Raw genomic sequence first — 24207 nt, forward strand, 5'->3', positions numbered from 1 at the left:
CACAGATACGCTGGGCTGTCTGTACCACTCTGCAGTGCCCAGCGATCAAGGTTGGTGCAGTTCCTGTACCAACTGGTTATACAGCCAGTCAGAATGCTCTCAATGGTGCCCCTGTAGAAGGTCTTGAAGATTTGGGAGCCAATGCCAAACTTCTTCAGTCGCCTGAGATGGAAGAGACACTTTTGTGCTTTTTTTTTGCCACAAAGCCGGTGTGTACAGCCCAGGTGAGATCATCGGTGATGTGTACACTGAGGAACTTGAAACTGCTCACCCTCTGAACTGCAAACCCATTAATACTGATCAGGGCGAGCCTGTCTCTGTTCCTCCAGTAATCCACAATCAGCTCTTTTGTTTTTAGGACATTGAGGGAGAGGTTGTTATCGTGGCACCACTGTGTCAGGGTGTCAACCTCTCTGTAGACTGTCTCATCACCACGAGAAATAAGGCCAATCAAAGTCCACTTTGGCGGGGAGGGGAATGTGGGTTTAGCTTCGTTCACAGCAGCAGCACAGGAACTTGCCTGAAATGTTCCCCTCCATAGATGCTGCCGAACCTGCTGGATTCCTCCAGAATTTTGCGTGTGCTGCTCTGGACTTCTGCAGAATCTCTTGTGCCTTTGATTATGGATATTGACTTCTTGGGTTGGCTTGTCCTAAAGGTACTAGCTAGAAGCATGATGTCCATCTTGGGACACAGGGCGAACATGATTAAGAAATCTGTTCACTCAGAAAGGCAACATCTATCATTAAAGATCCCCACCATCTTCGGCAGCACATACAAAATGCTGTAATTCTCGCAGCTACCATCAGGCAGGAAGTACAAAAGCTTGAAGTCCCACGCCATCAGGTTCAAGAACAACTCCTTCCCTTCAACCATTTGGTTCTTGAGCTACAGTTCAACAACAGTATGATCACTTTCTCATTTTGCACTAAAATAGATTTTGTTTTGTTCTAATTGTGCTCTTCATTGTGAAACTGGTATGACAAATGCTCTCCAAGATGGCAAGAAACTGCAGAGGGTTACGAAACCAGCCCAGTCCATTACGCAAACCACCCCCCCCCCCCATTGACTCTTTCACCACTGCCTAGTGCCTCGGAAAAGCAGCCAATATAATCAAGGACTCATCCCATCCTAGTCATTCTCTCTTAAGAATAATAATAAAATAACAGTAATAATAATCAAGTGGCATATGTCATTCATCAAAAGATTACTTTAAAGTACAAACTCATAAATGAAATCACACATTACTATAAATACAAACCTGATCTAGTTTTATAGAGTCAGAATACCACAAATTATATTACGACTAATCAGTTATCACAGAGACCACAATCCATAATAACCATCTGGATATAACTATCCAGGATAAACAAGCAAGAGAAACTTATTTAATAGATATAGCCATTCCAAACACATAACTTACAAAAGTCAATAAGCAAAAACACCAGAAATATGCTGAACTAAAGAGGAAACTGAAAGACTTTGGAACAGGAACTGGGTATACATTGTTCCAATAGTAATATCTACAACTGATATCATCCCAAAGTCATTACACAATAGCATTAAACAATTAGGACTACAGAGTAATTTCTATGTAAATCTTCAGAAAGCCACAATACTAAACACCACAAGAATAGTGCAAAAGTTCTAAGCAATTGATAAATGAGAATGCTTGGCTATGTCCGTATCTCAGATTTTACCAGCTTGAGCTGAGAAAAATAAATTGCAATAATAATAATAATAATAAGAAGAAGAAGAAGAAGCAATGAATTCAAACAGTATTTTTGAAAAATACAAACATTAACTTTGGACTGGATAAGTGCAGAACATTAAACATAAAGAAAAATGCAATCGAGCTAATGGAATACAAACAGAGCAGCAGGATACAATGCAAACTGATGGATGAATGTGAAGCATTTAAACATCTGGGATATCAACAAACAAAGAAAATAGATCATAGGTAATAGATCAAGGAAAATCTTTTTTCTGCAAGGCTTGGGAAAATTTGCCAATCAGGGCTCTACAGTAACAATATAACAAAGGCAGTAAACACATTTGCTATACTTACATTAATGTATTCTTTTGGCATAATACCTTGATCCAAAACTGATCTGGAAAATTTACAAAGAAAAATGATAACTGAAATGACAAACTTCAGAAAAGAATCTGTACAATTGAATGTGCTTAGATTAACACTACCTTGGACAGAAGGGGAAACAGGAATAACATTTAAAATCTGCACAACAGTTTTAATAAAACTTCTGAGTAGATTAGAAGTTGACAAGGAAGTGTCGAATGCCTGGCTCAGAGTTGGAGACCTCTTCCCAGAAACAGAAGGGTTACTTGCGGCAATACAGGACTAGGATATTCAAACAAAAATGATCAAAAATTCATAATAAAGACTGACAAATTCAAGATGATAAATATAGAAAATGCCAAGAAAAAAAAGAAACAGTCCAACACATTACAGGATCCTGTAGCAGTTTAACTCAATCTGATTACCTACACAGGCACAATCAAGTGGCAAACGTCATTCACCAAAATCTTGCTTTAAAATACAAACTCTTAAAAGAAATCACATCTTACTATAAATACAAGCTTGATCTAGTTTTAGAGTTAGAATTCCACAAACTATATTATGACCAATCCATTATTACAGGTAGGGCAATCCCTAATAACCGTCCCATCTTCCCTTCTTCCCTTTTACTTTTCCTGTTCAACTTCATCAAGGATCGTGGAGATATTTTTGATTTCCAGTCTTTAACTGGAAGTCATTGAGAGACAGAATTTGACCCAAAGCTGCATGATGTGGAAACAAGACCGGTGACTTTTTCATCATGGTCACTCTGTTCAGCACTGGGTCCCTGACTATCATGCTGGTGTAGCCGGTACAGATGTCTATGGAAGGTGGAGTTCTTGTGCTTCTCTTGCATAACCACTCTGGAGCTCCCATGGACGCTGTTGCGAGTTTCTCGAGTAATATCAGGTAAGCACCTGAGCCTTTCAAAGACATCTGTGTACTCTTCCATGAGTATTGTGTTGTCCTCTTTGGTCTGTGAAGCCAGTACAAAAACTCTTTCCACCAGATTAAGCTTTTCACATGCATTCAGGCCTAATATTAGCAGTACTCTCTTATCTACAATCTGTAGATGCTGCCCCTTGTGCTTGAATGTCACTATACAGCCTCCTTTTACTAGAACATTCTCTGCGGTCTAGTCTGTCACTTTTAATTTCACTGAGTAAATCTTGCTCTTTAATTTGAGAGTCTTGTAATCCCCTCTGTATAAGAGATTCACTTGGGCTTCAGAGTCAAGCTTGAATGGAATTACTGTCTAATTCACAGTCACCGGAACAATCCATTCGAACTTATCAGCACCAGCAGTCTGCAGAGAATCTACAAAGACTTCCTACATTTCCTCTGCAACCCTGTGCACCTTTCTCTTAGTAGCCCCAGCTTTGCGGTACTTTGCAAAATGATTCTTCTTCCCACAGTTACTGCAGGAATGTTCCTACCTCCACATTTGCTACATTTACTGTTTGAGCCTTCCTCCTTGCTATGCTTTTGCTTTGGGAAACACCTTGTGCTCTGCCCCTCTGTTTTCACAGCACACACTGTTGTTTCTCCCCTGTGCAGCTCCTTAGCTTGTGATCATGTGGTCTCTGCTGCCCTACACATATCCACAGGCTTTTCCAGCGTTAAATCTCCTTCATGGAGTAATCTTTCCCTGAGCCCATTCTTTGAAGTTCAGCAAACTATTTTGTCCCTAACTAGTCAGTCTCTCAAATCTCCAAATCAACCAGGCCATGCTTTTTTCTCACTGCTGCCACCAGATTGAACCTCAGGACTCACACCACCAGTTTCAAGAACAGTTACTACCCCTCAACCACTAGGCTCTTGAGCAAAAGGGGGTAACTACACTCATTTAAGGACTCTTTTATCTTGTCAATTCATGCTCATTATTTATTGCTATTTATTTATATCTGCATTTGCAGTTTCTTTACAGTTTACAGCTCCTGATGTTTACAGATCCTGCTTACAGTTACCGTTTTACTGATTTTTTCATCTGCGTGTCCAATATAAAGCTGTTATAGATGTCCAAAGCATCTTCACCAATTACATGCAAAAAGATAAACACTTTCAATGTTTCATTTGCCCCTCCAGCTCTTTTCACCGCTAAATATATATTGAATCGCCGTTTGAAGCGTTTGTAGCTATCAGTTAGATTGCCGGTAAACTGCACAGGCATGGGGGGACTTAGCTTATCCATTACAGAATTGAATCACTCTTGGTGAACAACAGCAGCTTCAGAACACAACGTGCTCTCTGGCCGGTAGCTTCTTTCTGTTGGAACCCAGCCGCCCCTTTCTTAACCACTCACGGTATTCGTTTATTGTCTGTGTTTAGACCTCACGCCGACTTCTGACACTATGTTATGTTTATTCTTAATAAAGACAAACAGTGCAGGTAGAAGTGCTAGCACATTTTTATTTACAGAACACTCCAGTAATGGCTTCAGCTCGACCTGAGAGCGTGCAATCAGCTCCCCAACATAACTTCTGGTTCCGGGCGAACTGCCCGTATTGAACACATAATGACACGATCCTGGTTTTAGTTAAAAGTCTAGCAGTGGTGTTCTGAATGAGTTTAAGTTTGTCAATAGATTGCTTTGGAAGGCCAATAGAAAGTGCAATACAGTAATCTAGTCTATTTGATATCAGTCATGAATTAGTTTTTCAGCATCGTTATGTGACAGAAACAAAGGTACCTGTGCAAAATTTCTTGTGCAGAAATGCTGCTCTGATCACTGTTTTTATGTGGGATTCAAAATTAAAATCTCAATCAAGGATAACCCACAGGCCAGTTAAAGGGGAGCCAAGTTCCCAGGTTTGTCAGGAAGTTTATCTCTTTGGGCTTTGAAACCAACCACAGATATTTCCATTTTATCTTCATATAGTTTTAGGAAATTGTTGCTCCTTACCTGCCCATCACCTCCCTCTGGTGCTCTTCCCCCTTTTCTTTGTTCCATAGTATTCTGTCCTCTCCTATTAGTTTCCCCCTTCTCCAGCCCTGTATCTCTTTCACCAATCAACTTCTTAGCTCTTTACTTCACCCCTCCCACCCCGCTTTCACCTATCACCTTGTGTTTCTTCCTCCCCTCCCACCACCTTCTAACTCTGACTACTCATCGTTGTTTTTCCTTCAGTCCTGATAAAGGGTCTTGGCCCAAAACATTCACTATACTCTTTTCCATGGATGCTGCCTGGCCTTAGCTGTCCCTCCAGCATTTTGTGTGTGTTGTTGCTCATTAATTTGTTTTTTGCATCTACACCAGAATTCAGAGAAAATAGGGTGTTATTATTATCACGCTCAACCGAGATACACAATTGTGTGTTATCTGTATAACTACTGAAATCAGGTTTAAACTCTCTAATTATGTTTTCTATGGGGAGCATTTATAAGGAGAAGAGTAGGGGACCAAAACAGTTTCTCTAAGCAACACCAAAAGGAACACTGTATCTCTTAAAAAATTGGTCTCCGAGAGAGACAATCATTTTTCTCTCTAAGTTACATGAGTAAAACCAATTAAGGGCATTACCAGAGAGGCCAACTTAGGTCTCAAAGTGGTCTAGGAGAATGTTGTGGTCATTGTGTCAAAGGCAGCACTTAGATCTAGAAGAATTAGAACTGAGGCTCTGTTGGTATCAACACTGAGACTGAAGTCACTGACAATTTTAGTAAGGACCATCTCCATGCTATGGTTTGCTCTGAAGCCTGACTGAAACTTTTCTAGAATAATGTTCTCATTCAGAAAGTTGTTGAGTTGGTTGAAAATGACTTTCTGAAGAATCTTGCCCAGAAAGGGATGATACAATATGCGTCTGTAGTTAGATAGTACTTCATTACCAATGTTTGGGTTTTTAAGTAGGGGTTTTCCTAACAGAATTGAAAACAGTAAGAAAATAGTGCTTAAAAGGTGTGGTGTGGACAGGATTGAGACAACAAGTAGTCGATTTACTGGTTGTTACAACCTTATAGAGTTTTGAATTGGAAATACTTGTAAATTTTGACATGGTTGCTAACTTTTTACAGGGCTGGTTATAGTGGCTACCAGTATCTGTAGCTAACCTGCTCTCCCCCCCTGTTAGACAGAAAGTACAAAAGGCTACAAGCATATACTGTTAGATTCAAGGTAGTGTTCAATGGGACATCTCCTGGCTGGAGATTCATGACCAATGGTGGACTGAGACCTCTGCTGTTTGAGATATATACAAGTGACCTGGATGAAAATGTGTTTGGATGGGTTAGTAAGTTTCTGGACAGGGGTAGTAGATTGTCAAGGATACAAATGGATATTGACCAGTTGCAGAAATGGATGGAGGAATGGCGGAAGGGGTTTAATCTGTCCAAATCTGAAGTGTTGCACCTTGGGAGATCAAATATAAAGGGACAGTACACTGTCAGTGGCAAGGCCTTTAACACTACTGATGTACAGATGGACTTTGGGGACCAACATAAAACATAACATGGAACATCGGGGCACAGTACAGGCCCTTTGGCTCACAATGTTGGGCCGACCCTTTGACCTAGTCCAAGCTCGATCTAACCCTTCCCTCCCACATAACCCTCCATTTTTCTACATCCGTGTGTCTAAGCCTATACCCCCCTGAAGGTGGCTGCACAGGTTGATAAAGTAGTGAAGAACGTGTATGACACGTTTGCCTTTATTAGTCAAGGCACTGAGTTTAAGAGTTGGGAAGATATATTGTAGCTTTATCAAACTCCAGTTAGGCCACATCCAGAGAATTGTATTCATTTCTGGTTGCCCCATTACAGAAAGAATGTGGAGGCTTTGGTAAGGGTGTCGAAGAGGTTTATCAGGATGCTGCCTGGATTCAAGGGTGTGTGTGCTATGAGGAGACTTTGGACAAACTTAGGTTGTTTTCTCTGGAGTTGTGGAGGCTGAGGGGAGACCTGATAGAGGTTTGTACAATTATGAGAGGAACAGATAGAGCAGACAGTTGATATTTTTAGTCTAAGGTCAAAATGGCTTAACACTAGAGAGCATGCATTTAAGGTGGAGGGAACAAGTTCAAAAGGAGATGTGTGAGACAAGTTTTATATTATACATTGACAGATGGATACCAGGGATAGTAGTGGAAGCTAATAAGACTGAGGCATTTAAGAGATTTTTAGATAGTCATGTGAATCTGCTGAGAATGGAGGTATATAGACATTGTGTGGGTAGAAGACATTAACTAAATTAGGCAGTCAATTACTATTTTAATTAATTCAGCACAACATTGTGGGCCAAAGGGCCAGTTTGTGCACTGCACTGTTTTATGCTGTTTGTTCTCTCTGCCTGGACGATGCACAAAATGTTTTCACTCTGTTTCGGAATCAGAATCAGGTTTATTAGCCTGACATATGTCATAAAATTTGAAGTTTTGTGGTAGCAGTACAGTGCAATACACAAAAAATTACTAAGTTACAATAAGAAATATATATCAAAAATGTAAGTCGTGCAAAAAGTGAGGTGGTGTTCATGGGGTCATGATTCCTTCGGAAGTCTGATGGGGGAGGGACAGGAGATGCTCCTGAAACATTGAGTGTGTGTCTTCAGGTTCCTGTAACTCTTTCCTGATGGTAGCAATAAGAGAGTGCATGTCCTAGGTGGTGAGGATCCTTATCTTGGTAAACATGACAATAAAATGTTGGCCAGAAAGAATACAGGAATGGAGATGGCCATTATGTGAGACCATCCTTGCAGCCACTATTTTGTGAACTGTTCGCTTAACTGATTCTTGCTCTGTGATAACTTAATCAGAGCAATTAAATGTGGACACAAGGAGTTTCAACTAATGACCTGCTAAAGACAAGTAGCTATTTATTATGAAAAGTATCGGGCTTGCAGGAGAATCGATCTTATTAGGCCCAGCGTCCGAGTCACCTGGTTTGACTGTTTTGAATCAGCCAGAGTTGAAAACACCAAAGGCACGTAGTTGAGGGCATAGAACAATGCAGGTTGTTGCCCTGAACCACAGCCAGTAAGAAGGTTACCCAGGCAGGTAACCTTGAGCCAATGGGATGGAAATGCATAATATGAACTGATGATGAACACCATAAGAGTTATGAGCTTCAAATGCAAAGCAGCCATAACATTCCAGAGACCAGCCATTGTGGATGTGGGACCATGAGGAATACCCGGACAGTGTTGACTCCTTTCCCTTAAAACCTTTTCTCTTTATTGACTGTTCATGAAGGGTCAGAGAATTCTAGTGGGTGTGCACACAAGTAGTTATTTTGTGAACCCATGTGCTTTTTAGTTGAGACAATAAAGGTTGGTAAATGCAGATTCTCTCTGTGCCTCTTTGATCATGTTACTAAGGGTTATCAGATCCTAAACAAAACCAGTTCCTAAACATTTCTTAGATTGGCCTTCAGAAGGGAGTATTTGTGCATGAAGACTCTCTACACTCTACCAAACACAAGACCCAAGTCTCTGTGGGTGGCTGAATTGCCAGTCCTCCAATATGAAGAGCAGAGATCCTGGAGGAGGTCAGAGTCAGACAAATGGTTTGGTGGGGAGGGGGAGGAACATTTGGGCAAATGATCAAGATAAATTTATTATCAAAGTACTTGTATGTCACCATATACGACACTGAGATTAATTTTCCTGCAGTTATTTCACAGTAGAACAAAGAAATACAACAGAATCAATAAAAAAACTACACACTAATACTGATAAATATCAAAGAGACAAAGGCTGGCAAACAATCAGTGTGGAAAACATGAGGGGAGAGTGACAAGGGTGTCAGTTACAGAGAAATGTTAGAGGTATTCTGATTTTTGGAAGTTTGATAACAATGTTGATGCTAATCTAACATGCTCTACAACGATGTACAGAGTAAAGTTCTCACAGAATTTCGCAGAAACCAGCTGACTAATGAATCACACCATCTCACATCACCGATAGCCATGATGTTAATCATTAGTGGTAAGCATGAGCATCACATGCTTTCAATGAGGAAGATGCATATCCATAATGAATAACAACACATCTTAGTGATTTGTCAAGAATTCAATCATACACATTCCATGGATTCCTGGCAGAGAACCGTGAACTTTTAAAACTTAAAATGTTACAAGATTGAAAAAAAGCAAGACAGCTATTATAAGAGTTAGATCATTGTGATATTCTTAGATATTAATAAAGTGCGGGCTGCTTCAAAGGTTCATTTTATTGTCGAAGTATGCATGTACAATACAACTCTGATATTTGTCTATTCCAGATGGCCATTAAATACAGGGAGAACATGGGTGTTGAGGAAAAAAAATCTTCAACCACCCCCACCCAACCAGCATGAAAAAGAAAAGAAACAAAATTGACACATCCAAAATCGACCCCCACCAGCGGCAAAAAACATCCACAATAACAATCAATGACCGCCGACCCCCTCACTCACAGAAAACAACTGTGACAGTAGCATCAAACCCCAATCCCCACTCTACACAAACATTAACAGATCACCCACCCGCCACTCGTTCACAAGAAAGAAAATACTGAAAACTGAAGGAAACCAATATGAAGTGCAGTCCAATAATCACATGAATCTCAGAATATGAGAAATGTCTTTTTGTCTGCATATGAGGAGAGCAGCTGCATGAAATCATTTTGGCCATGTTGTAAGGCATAGGAGGTATATTTTTGTGGTCTTTTGCTGCTGTAGCCCAGCCACTCAATGCGTTGTGTGTTCATTGATGCTCTTTAGCACATCACTGTTGAAACGTGCGGTTATTTGAGTTACTGCTGCCTTCCTGTCTCTTGAACCAGTCTGTCCATTCTCCTCTGCCCTCTCTCATTAACAGGTATTTCTGCCCACAGAACTGTCATTCACTGATTTTGTTTTCTGCAGCATTCTCTGTAAACGCGAGAGAATATTGCACTATCAAAGTCACTTAGATTACATTTCTTCTCCATTCTGATATTTGGTCTGAACAACAACTGAACCTCTTGACCATGTCTGCATGCTTTTATGCATTGAGCTGCTGCCACAAGATCGGTTGAATAGATATTTGCATTGATGAGCTGGTCTACAGGTATACCCAATCAGCCAGCCACTGCGTTGGAGATAAAGAGAAACTATTTTTCTTGGAGTGTTGGATCTATGAAGTTCTCTGCCCAGGGAAACAGTAGATACTACCTCATTAAATATAGTTAGTTTTGTGGGCATGTGGCCAAGTGGTTAAGGCGTTCGCCTAGTGATCTGAAGGTTGCCAGTTTGAGTCTTAGCTGAGGCAGCGTGTTGTGTCCTTGAGCAAGACACTTAACCACACATTGCTCTATGTCTGTGTGAGGAGTGGTGCGCCACAGTCTTTCATTCCGTGCCTTGTAAGGCATGAAAATGCCTGACACTGGCCTCTTAGGCCTGAGTCGACGACCACCCCCCCTTTTTGCATAGCAGGGAAATAAGTGTTTGGGGAAAAGGCAAGGAGGTGGAGTTGAGTCCATGGCCATATCAGCTGTGATTTTAAACATAAGAGGGTCTACAGATGCTGATACTCTTGGAGCAACACGTGCAAAATGCTGGTATAAGCAGTTGGGCTGAGGTCCTTCACTGTACCGGAAAGGAAGGGGGCAGCAACCAGAATAAGGAGGGAGAGGGGAAGAATACAAGTTGGCAGGTCACCAGTGGCCTTGTGATGGGGAAGGTGGTTGGGGAGTGGGGGGTGGTGGTGTTTGAAGTAAGAAGCTGGGAGGTGATAGGTGGAAGAGGTAAAGGGCTGAAGAAGGAATAATAGTTCTAACAGTAATAGTAAGTACTTCATCCCCATCGACCCACCCATCCACTGTATCCCTCACGTATCATCTGCCAGTTTGTACTCCTTCCCCTCCCCTCACCTTTGTTTTCTGAGTCTGTCCCCTTGCTTTCCAGTCCTGATGAAGGGTCTTGGCCCAAAATATTAACTGTTTATTCCCCTCCATACAGGAGTGTGTTGCTCAGCCGTGATCTCGTCAAAGCCAGATAGCTTACTCCTGTTCCTATTTCTTGTGTTCTTATGAAGAAGTTTTTGCAGGGTTTAGCTGAATGATCTGGTTAATGGAAGAAGAAACAGAACTTAGAATGTCGGCGTATCGGGGCGGCATGGTAGCGTAACGATTAGCATAATGCTTTACAGCGCCAGAGGCCCAGGTTCAATTCCCGCCACTGTCCGTAAAGAGTTTCTATATTCTGCCGTGACTTCATGGGCTTCTTCAACTCACTCTGGATCTTCCCACGTTCCAAACAGATACGGGTTAATAGCAAGGACAATGCATTTCTCAATAACTTCTGATAAAAGGCTTGCATTTCTGTGAAGACACAAGAGACTGCCGATGCTGGAATCTGGCTTTGTTGGAGGAGTTCAGTGGATCAGACATCGCACATGGAGGCACACCTGCTGGAGGCTGTAGGTTGTAGGCCTGTCCTGGGGTTAAAGCACTGTGTATGTATGCAGGGGGGAGGGAGGAGCAGGCCTTGTTTTTTGGTGCTGTTGCTTTGTTGCTTGTGTTCTGTCTTGTTCTGCCGAACATGGTGGGCAATACTATGATGGTGCTGGGATGGTGATGCTTGTGAGCAACTGCCAGCACTCAGGTGTTTTGGTTGTTAAAGCAAATGATTTCACTATGTTCCAATGTACGTATGACAAATAGGAGAAGATAGGAGGAGGAGAAGATGGCGGCGTGACGCAGCGCGCGCGGCCGCTCTGAAATGATATCGTATGTGTTAACTAAGGGCTGTGCACAATCCTGATTTGATGGAGACAGATGTGAGAAGCATAGAGAAACATCTGGAGAAACTTCTGAAATGCCCACATCGCTGCCGCTGCTACTGTGCGATTGAGAATCTCCAGAGGGGAAGGCCCCAAATCCTCGGTTTTGCCCGTTGCCTGTTGCCTGTTGCCGGGGCCGGGGTCGAAACGCTCGGCAGAGATGGTGCTCGGTGTCCGAGGCTCGAAGTTTTCGGACGGACTCAAGAGTCGGCTGTAGTCGGGTGCTTCCAAGGCGCTGCATCGGCAAGTTTGCGGCGCTGGAAGCTCATGGCAGGGAGAGTTTTCTTCTTTCTACCGTCTGCGTGAGATGATGGGACTTTCGAGAGACTTTGAGACTTCTTTTTACCGTGCCCATGGTCCGTTCTTTATCAAATTACGGTATTGCTTTGCACTGTTGTAACTATATATGTTATAATTATGTGGTTTTTGTCAGTTTTTCAGGCTTGGTCTGTCTTGTGTTTCTGTGATGTCATACTGGAGGAACATTGTATAATTTCTTAATGTATGCATTACTAAATGGCAATAAAAGAGGACTGTGTGTCCTCATAATCTAAAAAAATAAAATAAACTTGAATCTTGAATTTCCCTGCTCTGTTCTGATGCAAGTTTTTGACCTGAAACGTTGACTAACTCCTTGCCTCCACAAATTCTGCATGACCTGCTAAGTTCTTCAGCAGCTTTTTTTTTGCTTGCGTTTCTACAGTAACTTTCACATCCTGTTCAGAACATCCCAGACTGGGAGAAGCCTGACTGATTGCATCTGTTATGGAAACATCTATGCCCAGGAACAGAGAAGTCTACAAGGTGGTGGATACAACCCAGTCAGTCACAGGCAAAGCCTCCCCCATCATTGAGTGCATTCACAAGAAAGCAACATCAACCAACAAGGATCCCCCATCACCCAGGCCATGAATTTTTCCGTGCTGCTACCATTCCACAGGAGGTACAGGATCCTTGGGTCCTGCACCAATAGGTTCAGGAACAGATGGTCCCGAGTTCGAATCCAGCTGGCTCCCCTGCACGCTTTCCATCCCTGCTGGGTTATGAGCTGGTGATCTCTTTGGAAACTCACCTGGCAGCAGGCAATGGCAAACCACTGCTGTAACTTGCCTCGTATGCGGTTCCCCTCTACGTCAGAGAGGCGTGGAGGGAAATCGCCCGCTAACCGAAGCAACTCCAGATGCAACATACCTTTCCTTTGTTATTCCTCAACCAGAGTGGATAACTTCACTCATCTCAACACTGAAATGACTCCACAACCTGTAGACTCACTTTCAAGGGCTCTATAACTCACGTTCTCAGTACCGTTTATTTTTTTAATTGCAGTACTTCTTGTCTTTTGCACATTGGTAGTCTGTGAGTCTTTGTATAGTTTACATAACTTCTTTATTTTCCTGCAAATGCTTGCAAGAAATGATTCTCAAGGTAGTACAGTATATGGTGACACATATACTCACTTTAAAATAACTTTGACTTTGTTTAAGAGCAGTTGGAACATAGTAAATGCAGCAATCAGTTCATGCAAATAAAGTACTTGCTCTCCCTATACAATATTCATTAGATAACCTACATTTAGTAACATCCACTGAGGGTTTATTAAAGCATTGCCTTAAAATGTTTTGCACTCACCCACAAGGTTTAGATTTAATATCAATCAAAGTTCAAAGTAAAATTTATTATCAGAGTACAAACATGTCATCACATGCAACCCTGAGATTCTTTTTCCATGCTTAGCCAATCTATAGAACAGTAGCTGGAAAAGACAGTTTGCAGAGTGGGTAGTGTCTACAATGATCTTTCCTGCCTGTTTCTTTATCCTGGACAGGTACCGGTCCTGTGTGCTGGCAGCCAATATTGTGAGAATATGGGGCACCAAACCAGACGGTAATGGCCATGAGATCTCTACGATGGCAGTGTAGAATCGCCCCAGTATGCTCTGGGAAAGATGGAATTTTACCAGCAGCTGCAAGAAGTACCTGTTCTTAAGCATTTTTGTTAATGAAAGAGATCTGGTTGTCCCACATGAGGTGTGACAGCTCGGGCATTTCAGAGTTTGGAGTTTGAGTTCAAATCCAGTGGTGCCCATAAGGACTTTCTATATTCTCCCCATAAATCACATGGATTTTCTCTGGGTGCTTTGGTGCCCACAGCCCAAAGATCTACCGGTTAGTAGGTTAAGTGATCATTGTGAATGGTCCCGTGATTAGGCTCATGGTGGATTGCTGGGTGGGGTACCCTGCATCTCTAAATATAAAATAAACTTGGAGCATTCAGCGTGAGAGTGAAGTTGCATCATTAATGAAGGAAAGTAGGACATTTGCACAATTCTTGGTACATACCTGACTCCAATTGTTTTAATGGTCGATATATGTAATGTACTATTGTATTGTACCACCGGCGAAGTGTGAGGTGGTACACTTTGGAAGGACAAACTCCAAGGCAGAGTACAAAGTAAATGGCAGGATACTTGGTAGTGTGGAGGAGCAGAGGGATCTCGGGGTACATGTCCACAGATCCCTGAAAGTTGCCTCACAGGTGGATAGGGTAGTTAAGAAAGCTTATGGGGTGTTAGCTTTCATAAGTCAAGGGCTAGAGTTTAAGAGTCGTGATGTAATGATGCAGCTCTATAAAACTCTGGTTAGGCCACACTTGGAGTACCTGCCCAGTTCTGGTCACCTCACTATAGGAAGGATATGGAAGCATTGGAAAGGGTACAGAGGAGATTTACCAGGATGCTGCCTGGTTTAGAAAGTATGCATTATGATCAGAGATTAAGGGAGCTAGGGCTTTACTCTTTGGAGAGAAGGAGGATGAGAAGAGACATGATAGAGGTGTACAAGATATTAAGAGGAATAGATAGAGTGGATAGCCAGTGCCTCTTCCCCAGGGCACCACTGCTCAATACAAGAGGACATGGCTTTAAGGTAAGGGGTGGGAAGTTCAAGGGGGATATTAGAGGGAGGTTTTTTATTCAGAGAGTGGTTGGTGCGTGGAATGCACTGCCTGAGTCAGTGGTGGAGGCAGATACACTAGTGGTTTAAGAGACTACTAGACTGGTATGTAGAGGAATTTAAGGTGGGGGCTTATATGGGAGGCAGGGTTTGAGGGTCGGCACAACATTGTGGGCCGAAGGGCCTGTACTGTGCTGTACTATTCTATGTTCTATGTTCTATTAAACCTTTCAACTTAAGTATAGCATGGGTAGGTAGAATATGAATTTTTGGCTTTATGACACAGTGTTGGTTGGAGGTTAAACACATGGGAGAAGGGCATTGCTTTTTCTCAAAATGGTGGCATACAACGCTGATGTCTGAGACAAAGTGCACAGATTCGTGGTTTGACATGTCATGCGTCAGTGTAGCATTGCACTGGCGAATTACACTCAGTGGCCACTGTATTAGCAACCTTCTGTATCTAATCAAGTAGACACTGAGTGTATGCTTGTGGTCTCCGCTGCTGTACCCCTCCATTTCAAGGTTCAGTGTTGTGTATTCAGAGATGCTCTTCTGCACAGCTGTTGTAATGCGTGGTTATTTGAATTAATCGTCAGTTTCAACACTGCCGGCCATTTTCCTCTGACTTCTCTCATTAAGGCATTTTCACCCACAGAACTGCCCCTTACTGAATGTCTTGTTTTTCACACCATTCTCTGTAAACTCTAGAGACTGTTGTGTGTGAAAATCCCGAGAGATCAGCAGTTTCTGAGATGCTCAGACCCTCTCACCTGGCACCAACAGTCATTTCACAGTAAAAAATCACTTAGGTCCCATTTCTCCCCCATTCTGATGTTTGGTTTGAACATCAGCCTAACCTCTTGACCATGTCTGCATGCTTATATGCACAGAATTGCTGCCACATGATTGGTTGATTAGATTTGCATTAACGAGCAGGTGTACCTAATAAGGTTCCCACTGGATTCAGACCAGTCCATAGGGCTGAGCCTGGCACATCCTCAGACTGTGTTGATTATTGACCCAAACAATGCAATTCACCGTGTTTCGATGCTTCAATGTACGTGTAACAAATAAAGCTAACCTTCTAAATCATTTTTAAAATTACCTTCTCAAGGGCAATTAGGCAGGGGAAATAAACACTAGTATTATACAAATTAGCCAGAAAAAGCAGCACACCTGAGGACTGGGAGAAATTCAGAGTCCAGCAGAGGCGGACAAAGGGCTTAATCAGGAAAGGGAAAAAAGATTATGACAGAAAGCTGGCAGGGAACATAAAAACTGACTGTAAAAGCTTTTATATATACGTGAAAAGAAAAAGATTGGTTTAGACAAATGTAGGTCCCTTATAGTCAGAAACAGGTGAATTAATCTTGGGGAACAAGGACATGGCAGACCAATTGAATAACTACTTTGGTTCTGTCTTCACTAAGGAGGACATAAATAATCTTCCGGAAATAGTAGGGGACCGAGGGTCTAGTGAGATGGAGGAACTGAGGGAAATACATGTTAGTAGGGAAGTGGTGTTAGGTAAATTGAAGGGATTAAAGGCAGATAAATCCCCAGGGCCAGATGGTCTGCATCCCAGAGTGCTTAAGGAAGTAGCAAAAGAAATAGTGGATGCATTAGTGATAATTTTTCAAAACTCTTTAGATTCTGGATTAGTTCCTGAGGATTGGAGGGTGGCTAATGTAACCCCACTTTTTAAAAAAAAAGGGACAGAAACCAGGGAATTATAGACCGGTTAGCCTGACATTGGTGGTGGGGAAAATGCTAGAGTCAGTTATCAAAGATGTGATAACAGCACATTTGGAAAGCGGTGAAGTCATCGGAAAAAGTCAGCATGGATTTGTGAAAGGAAAATCATGTCTGACGAATCTCATAGAATTTTTTGAGGATGTAACTAGTAGAGTGGATAGGGGAGAACCAGTGGATGTGGTATATTTGGATTTTCAAAAGGCTTTTGACAGGGTTCCACACAGTAGATTAGTGCGCAAACTTAAAGCACACGGTATTGGGGGTATGGTATTGATGTGGATAGAGAATTGGTTGGCAGACAGGAAGCAAAGAGTGGGAATAAACGGGACCTTTTCAGAATGGCAGGCAGTGACTAGTGGGGTACCGCAAGGCTCAGTGCTGGGACCCCAGTTGTTTACAATATATATTAATGACTTAGACGAGGGAATTAAATGCAGCATCTCCAAGTTTGCGGATGACACGAAGCTGGGCGGCAGTGTTAGCTGTGAGGATGATGCTAAGAGGATGCTGGGTGACTTGGATAGGTTAGGTAAGTGGGCAAATTCAAGGCAGATGCAATTTAATGTGGATAAATGTGAGGTTATCCACTTTGGTGGCAAGAACAGGAAAACAGATTATTATCTGAATGGTGGCCGATTAGGAAAAGGGGAGGTGCAACGAGACCTGGGTGTCATTATACACCAGTCATTGAAAGTGGGCATGCAGGTACAGCAGGCGGTGAAAAAGGCGAATGATATGCTGGCATTCATAGCAAGAGGATTCGAGTACAGGAGCAGGGAGGTACTACTGCAGTTGTACAAGGCCTTGGTGAGACCGCACCTGGAGTATTGTGTGCAGTTTTGGTCCCCGAATCTGAGGAAAGACATTCTTTCCATAGAGGGAGTACAAAGAAGGTTCACCAGATTGATTCCTGGGATGGCAGGACTTTCATATGATGAAAGACTGGATCGACTCGGCTTATACTCGCTGGAATTTAGAAGATGGAGGGGCGATCTTATTGAAACATATAAAATTCTAAAGGGATTGGACAGGCTAGATGCAGGAAGATTGTTCCCGATGTTGGGGAAATCCAGAACGAGGGGTCACAGTTTAAGAATAAAGGGGAAGCCTTTTAGGACTGAGATGAGGAAAAACTTCTTCACACAGAGAGTGGTGAACCTGCGGAATTTTCTGCCACAGGAAACAGTTGAGGCCGGTTCATTGGCGATATTTAAGAGGGAGTTAGATATGGCCCTTGTGGCTGAAAGGATTAGTGGGTATGGAGAGAAGGCAGGTACAGGGTTCTGAGTTGGATGATCAGCCATGATCATACTGAATGGCGGTGCAGGTTCGAAGGGCCGAATGGCCTACTCCTGCACCTATTTTCTATGTTCTATTGAAGTGATGTGCCATTGCTAAAGCATGCTTCAGTGAGCTAGGGATTTTTCTCTTTGGTACAACAGAGGATGAGAGGCAACTTGTCAGATGTATAAGATAGATAGAGTGGAGAGCTGGCGCCTTTTTTCCTAGGGCGGCTGTGGCCAACACCGGAATACATCATTTTGAGATGAGCCTAGGAAATGTTGGGGGTGATGTCAGAGGTAGAGGTCATGGGTTAAGGGTGAAAGTTGAAAAGTTTAAGGGGAACATGAGGAGAAACTACTTCACTTAGAGGGCTGGGAGTGAGGAATGAGCTGCCAGGGCAAGTGGTGCACACAAGCTCTATTTTAATGTCTAAGAGAAGTTTGGGTAGGTACATGGATGGCAAGGGTACGGAGAGCTATGGTTAATGGGAGTAGGCAGTTTAAATGGTTCATCATGCCCTGGATGGGCCAAAGGGCCTGTTTTTTTAAAACACAGGTAGTGGTGGGAGCCTGGGATTGGTGGGATAGGCAGATAAATTAGGGGCACTAATGAGATTGTTAGATTGGCACATGGGTATAAGGAAAAGCGACTGTTATGGGCAGGGTTAGAGTGATTGTGAAAGTCGACACTTTATGGGCTGAAGGGCCTGTACTCTGCTATGTTACATGTTCTATGAATTAAAAAGAAACTATTTGAAGTATTCTTGGTGAACGCAGCAGGCCAGGCAGCATCTGTAGGAACAGGTGCAGTCGACGTTTCAGGCCGAGACCCTTCGTCAGGACTAACTGAAGGAAGAGTGAGTAAGGGATTTGAAAGTGGGAGGGGGAGGGGGAGATGCAAAATGATAGGAGAAGACAGGAGGGGGAGGGATAGAGCCGAGAGCTGGACAGGTGATAGGCAAAAGGGGATACGAGAGGATCATGGGACAGGAGGTCCGGGAAGAAAGACGGGGGGGGGTGACCCAGAGGATGGGCAAGAGGTATATTCAGAGGGACAGAGGGAGAAAAAGGAGAGTGAGAGAAAGAATGTGTGCATAAAAAAAGAGTAACAGATGGGGTACGAGGGGGAGGTGGGGCCTAGCGGAAGTTAGAGAAGTCAATGTTCATGCCATCAGGTTGGAGGCTACCCATACGGAATATAAGGTGTTGTTCCTCCAACCTGAGTGTGGCTTCATCTTTACAGTAGAGGAGGTTGTGGATAGACATGTCAGAATGGGAATGGGATGTGGAATTAAAATGTGTGGCCACTGGGAGATCCTGCTTTCTCTGGCGGACAGAGCGTAGATGTTCAGCAAAGCGGTCTCCCAGTCTGCGTCGGGTCTCACCAATATATAAAAGGCCACATCGGGAGCACCGGCCGCAGTATATCACCCCAGTCGACTCACAGGTGAAGTGATGCCTCACCTGGAAGGACTGTTTGGGGCCCTGAATGGTGGTGAGGGAGGAAGTGTAAGGGCATGTGTAGCACTTGTTCCGCTTACACGGATAAGTGCCAGGAGGGAGATCAGTGGGGAGGGATGGGGGGGACGAATGGACAAGGGAGTTGTGTAGGGAGCGATCCCTGCGGAATGCAGAGAGACGGGGGGGAGGTAAAGATGAAGCCACACTCAGGTTGGAGGAACAACACCTTATATTCCGTATGGGTAGCCTCCAACCTGATGGCATGAACATTGACTTCTCTAACTTCCGCTAGGCCCCACCTCCCCCTCGTACCCCATCAGTTACTCTTTTTTATGCACACATTCTTTCTCTCACTCTCCTTTTTCTCCCTCTGTCCCTCTGAATATACCTCTTGCCCATCCTCTGGGTCACCCCCCCCCCGTCTTTCTTCCCGGACCTCCTGTCCCATGATCCTCTCGTATCCCCTTTTGCCTATCACCTGCCCAGCTCTCGGCTCTATCCCTCCCCCTGCTGTCTTCTCCTATCATTTTGCATCTCCCCCTCCCCCTCCAGCTTTCAAATCCCTTACTCACTCTTCCTTCAGTTAGTCCTGACGAAGGGTCTCGGCCTGAAACGTCGACTGCACCTCTTCCTACAGATGCTGCCTGGCCTGCTGCGTTCACCAGCAACTTTGATGTGTGTTGCTTGAATTTCCAGCATCTGCAGAATTCCTGTTATTTGAAGTATTCTGTCTAGTTACTCAACATTGCCAGGTGGAAGGACAGCTTATTTTTGGCTGTAATTCTTACGCACAGGGTCAAAACATTCACATGCCACATCTACCAGATGAGATTCTGGAGCATTTGGAAAGTCCCACCAAACTAAACCAATCAATGTCCACTGTTGCTAGGAACCTCTCAGCCGTACTTAACACATAAAGATTTAATCGTGTGACCTTTTTCTGTTTAGTGATCTTGAGTGAGGCATAAGCTGTATCATTGTTTTTGCGCAAGATGTGTGGCTTAACCAGCATGTTGGGGACTTTAACAGATTAGACTGTTAAGGGAAATACAATCAGTGGCCACTTTATTAGGTACACGTGTGCACCTGCTTACTAATCATGTGGCAAAATTCAATCAATAACAGCATGCAGACATGGTCAAGAGGTTCAGTTGTTCAGATCAAACATCAGAATGGGGAAGAAATGTGATCTAAGTGTCTTTGAACATGGAATGGGGGTGGGGATGGGGGGGTGGTGTTGCCTATCTCAAACTGCTGATCTCCTGGGATTTTCACGCACAACAGTCTCCACAGTTTACAGAGAATGGTGTGAAAAACAAACAAGTATCCAGTTGGTGGCAGTTCTGTAGGCAAAAAATGTCATATTAATGAGAAAGAGGTTTGATGAGAATGGCCAGACTGGTTCAAGCTGGCAGGAAGGCAACGGTAACTCAAATAATCATGCAGTACGATCACGCTGGGGACTTTAACAGATAATCATCAAAAGCCTGTGCGAACTTCTATGTATGTGTGGTAGGAAGTGTACTGACTGGCTGCCTTATGGCCTGGTATGAGAACACCTACGGCTTTCAGTGGAAAATCCTAAAAAAGGTAGTGGATTTGGCCCAGTACACCACGGGTAAAACCCTCCCAATCATTGAGCATGTCCACATGAAACGTTGCTGTGGAACAACTGGATGCTAAATGGAATGCTGTAGTTCTGTTTTGGGCAATAAATAACTTCCATTCCTTGATTGCAAAGGTGAATGTAACAATTGACCTTTGCATTACTAATTAGCTTTCTGTTGAAGCAATAAGTGAATCATTAGAATATTAAAGGAGCGCAAACTGTAATAATTTCAAAGTTCAATGTACATTTATTCTGAAACTATGTACACTCCATACTGTATATAACCTCGAGAGTCGTCATCTTATAGGCAACCACAAAACCAAAAAACATGATAGAAACTCATTATAAAAAATAAAAAGACAAGACTGTCAAGACTGTGTGTGTGTGTGGGGGGGATTAAATTGTGCCAACAATAAAAAAAAGTAAATAAATAACACACAGAACATGAACCACACAGAGTCCCCGAAAATGAGTCCACGTTCCTGGTGCCAGTTCAGCGCGGAGGTGAGTACCGATGATTGCAGGCCACAATTGCACTGAAATGAGCAAACCTCGCGGAGTAGTGAGCTGAACGCCGGTTCCTCCTTCGCCCTCAGCCTTGCTACCTTGTAGTAGTCGACATGGCGCAGTCCATCGTGGTTAAAACCCTCCCCACCATTGGCATGGAACCCTGTCACAGGAAAGCAGCATCCATCATCAAGGACCCCCACTACACAGGTCATGCTCTCTTCTCCGCCATCAGAAAGAAGGCATAGGAGCTTCAGGGCAGGTTCCAGGTTCAGGAACAGTTATTACCCCTCAACCAACAGGCTCTTGAATCTGTGGCAATAACCCCATCACAGAACTTCTCCCACAATCTGAAGACCCATTTTCAAAGACGCTTCATCTCATGTTCTCTATTTATTGCTTATTTATCTGTTTTATTTTGTATTTGCACAGTTTGTTGTCTTTTGCACATTGCGTGTTTGTCCATCCTGTTGGGTGCGGTCTTTCATTGATTCTATCATGGCTCCTGGACTTAATGAGTATGCCTGCAAGAAAATGAATCTCGGTGTGGTATATAGCGACATATACAGCATGTATTTTGGTAATGAATTTACTGACTTTGAACTTGATTTTTTAATCTGGCTCAGCGTTTAAGTTGGCTACACAGTCAATTTTCTGCTCTCAGGCTGGCCACTGCCAAAGTCAATCTTCTTCCCAAGTCCTCTCCAGCAATGGCCACCATGTTGTAGCTACATTCTCGAGAGTCCAGTTTGCTGGTCCCTCAGAGTACCATAAAAATCCATTTCTGTTGTGATTTTTGGATTGTACAAACCTATTCTGTGATTAATCGGATCTTTCCTTCCAACTCGGCCCATAACCCTCCATTTTGCTTATACCCCTGTGCCTATCTGAGACTCTCTTAAACGTTCCTAATGTATCAACCTCTACCACCAGGCATCCACCACTCTCTGTGATAAACCTACCTCTCAAATCCTCCCTAAGCTTTCTTCCAGTTGCCTTCAAATCACGCCCCCTCATTAGCTATTTCCACACTGGGACAAAGTCTATAAGATTAATCTAACCTTTCCCTCCAACGTAGCCCTCCATTTTTCTGTCATTCATTTGCTTATCTAAGAGTCTTTTAAATGTATCTGCCTTTACCACCACCCCTGACATCACGCATCCACCATTCTCTGTGAAGGAAGAAAACCTACCTTTGACAGCTCCCCTAAACTTTCCTCCACTTAACCTTAAATAGATGCCCTCTGGTGCTGACCCTTGCCACCCTGGGAAAAAGGCACCACTCTATCTATACCTGTACACTCTAATAAAGGGCCTCCTAACCGCCGTTGCTCCTAAGAGAAAAGCCCTATCTCACTCAGGCATGACTGTGACACACCTAGTGTCCAATGGTACAATAACTTTACCCGGGAGGCAAATAACCTGATTTTCTACTCTTGATCATTGTGACTCAGCTTATTTTGCAAGTGTATATTGTGCCAACACTGAATGAGGATATCTGGGTGAAAAGTTTGTGGTTTAACAGTTACCCAATATGTGAATATCAACAACCTGGGCATGAGTCCTAACTGGAAACAAGAGATTCTGAGATGATGGAAATCCAGAGCAACGCACACAAAATTCTGGAGAAACTCAGCAGGTCAGGCAGCATCTATGGAGAGGAATAAATGGTCGACATTCTGGGTCGAGACCCTTTATCAAGATCAGAAAAGAAGGAGGGTGAATTTCCAGCACTTCCAACTATAGTTGGATTTTATTTCTGAGGATTCACCATGAAGACGCTAACCAAAACATCAATAGGTCTATTTTTTTTATTTCTATCTGTCTCCATTAATATGTCCGACAGTACTGCTAATGTGCTTCGTCAAGAGTACAGTCCTCCCTACCATTGGAAGCATCTACATTAGGTGCTACACCATTGGAAAGGAGGTACAGGTACCTTAGGTCCCACACCACCAGGTTTAGGAGCAATTGCTAACTTACAATCATCTGGCTCCTGAACCAGCATGGAGAATTTGAGAATCATAGAAAAATACAGCACAGAAGAAGGCTCTTTGGTCTATCTGGACCATGTCAAAACTATTTAAACTAATCATTCCCCTCTACCTGCACCGGGACCATAGCCCTCCATACCCCTACCATCCATATACCTATCCAAACTGCCCTTAAACATTGAAATCAAGCTCGTATGCACCACTTATGCTGGCAGCTCATTCCACACTCTCACGACCCTTTGAGTGGAGACATTTCTCCTCATGTTCTCCTTAAATGTTTCACCTTTCACCCTTAACCCATGAACCTCTGGTTGTAGTCCCACCCAAACTCAATGGAAAAAGCCTGTTCATAACCCCTCATCATTTTGTATATATCTATCAAATATCCTCTCAATCTTCTACAATCCAAGGAATAAAGTCCTAACCTATTCAATCTTTCCTTTATAACTCAGGTCCTCCAGGCCCAGAAACACCCTTGTAAATTTTCACCGTACTCTTTCAACCTTATTTACTGTACATCTTTCCTGTAGATAGGTGACCAAAACTTCACACACGACTCCAAATTAGGCCTCAATGACATCTTATGCAATTTTAACATAACAACCCATCTCCTGTACTCAATATTTATGATAGCCAATGTGCCAAAAGCTTTCTTTACGATCTTATCTATCTGTGATGTCACTTTCAGTACATTATGGACCTGTACTTCCAGATCCCTTTGTTCTACCACACTCCTCAGTACATGACCATTCAGTGTGTAAGACATACCCTGGTTGGTCCTATCAAAACGCAACACCTCACACTTGTCTGCATTAAATTCCATCTGCCATTT

At 43.1% G+C, this 24207-nt stretch overlaps 2 protein-coding genes across 4 annotated transcripts in view; one reads left to right on the plus strand and one right to left on the minus strand.

The window, feature by feature from the left end:
- LOC134353912 (transcription factor MafK-like) overlaps nt 1–24207 on the minus strand; it is an 87972-nt gene that overhangs the window by 60580 nt on the left and 3185 nt on the right. For all 3 annotated transcript variants that reach the window (XM_063062436.1, XM_063062434.1, XM_063062437.1), the window contains one exon: nt 2069–2111. The gene's annotated coding sequence lies outside the window, so the exon portion shown is untranslated. The remainder of the gene's footprint in view (nt 1–2068; nt 2112–24207) is intronic.
- Nucleotides 21347–24207, plus strand: part of pla2g6 (phospholipase A2, group VI (cytosolic, calcium-independent)) — a 139877-nt gene continuing 137016 nt past the window's right edge. Inside the window, exon 1 of the mRNA XM_063062429.1 lies at nt 21347–21378. The gene's annotated coding sequence lies outside the window, so the exon portion shown is untranslated. The remainder of the gene's footprint in view (nt 21379–24207) is intronic.

This window comes from Mobula hypostoma, chromosome 11, assembly GCF_963921235.1.
Source record: "Mobula hypostoma chromosome 11, sMobHyp1.1, whole genome shotgun sequence".
Taxonomy (NCBI): Eukaryota; Metazoa; Chordata; class Chondrichthyes; order Myliobatiformes; family Myliobatidae; genus Mobula; species Mobula hypostoma.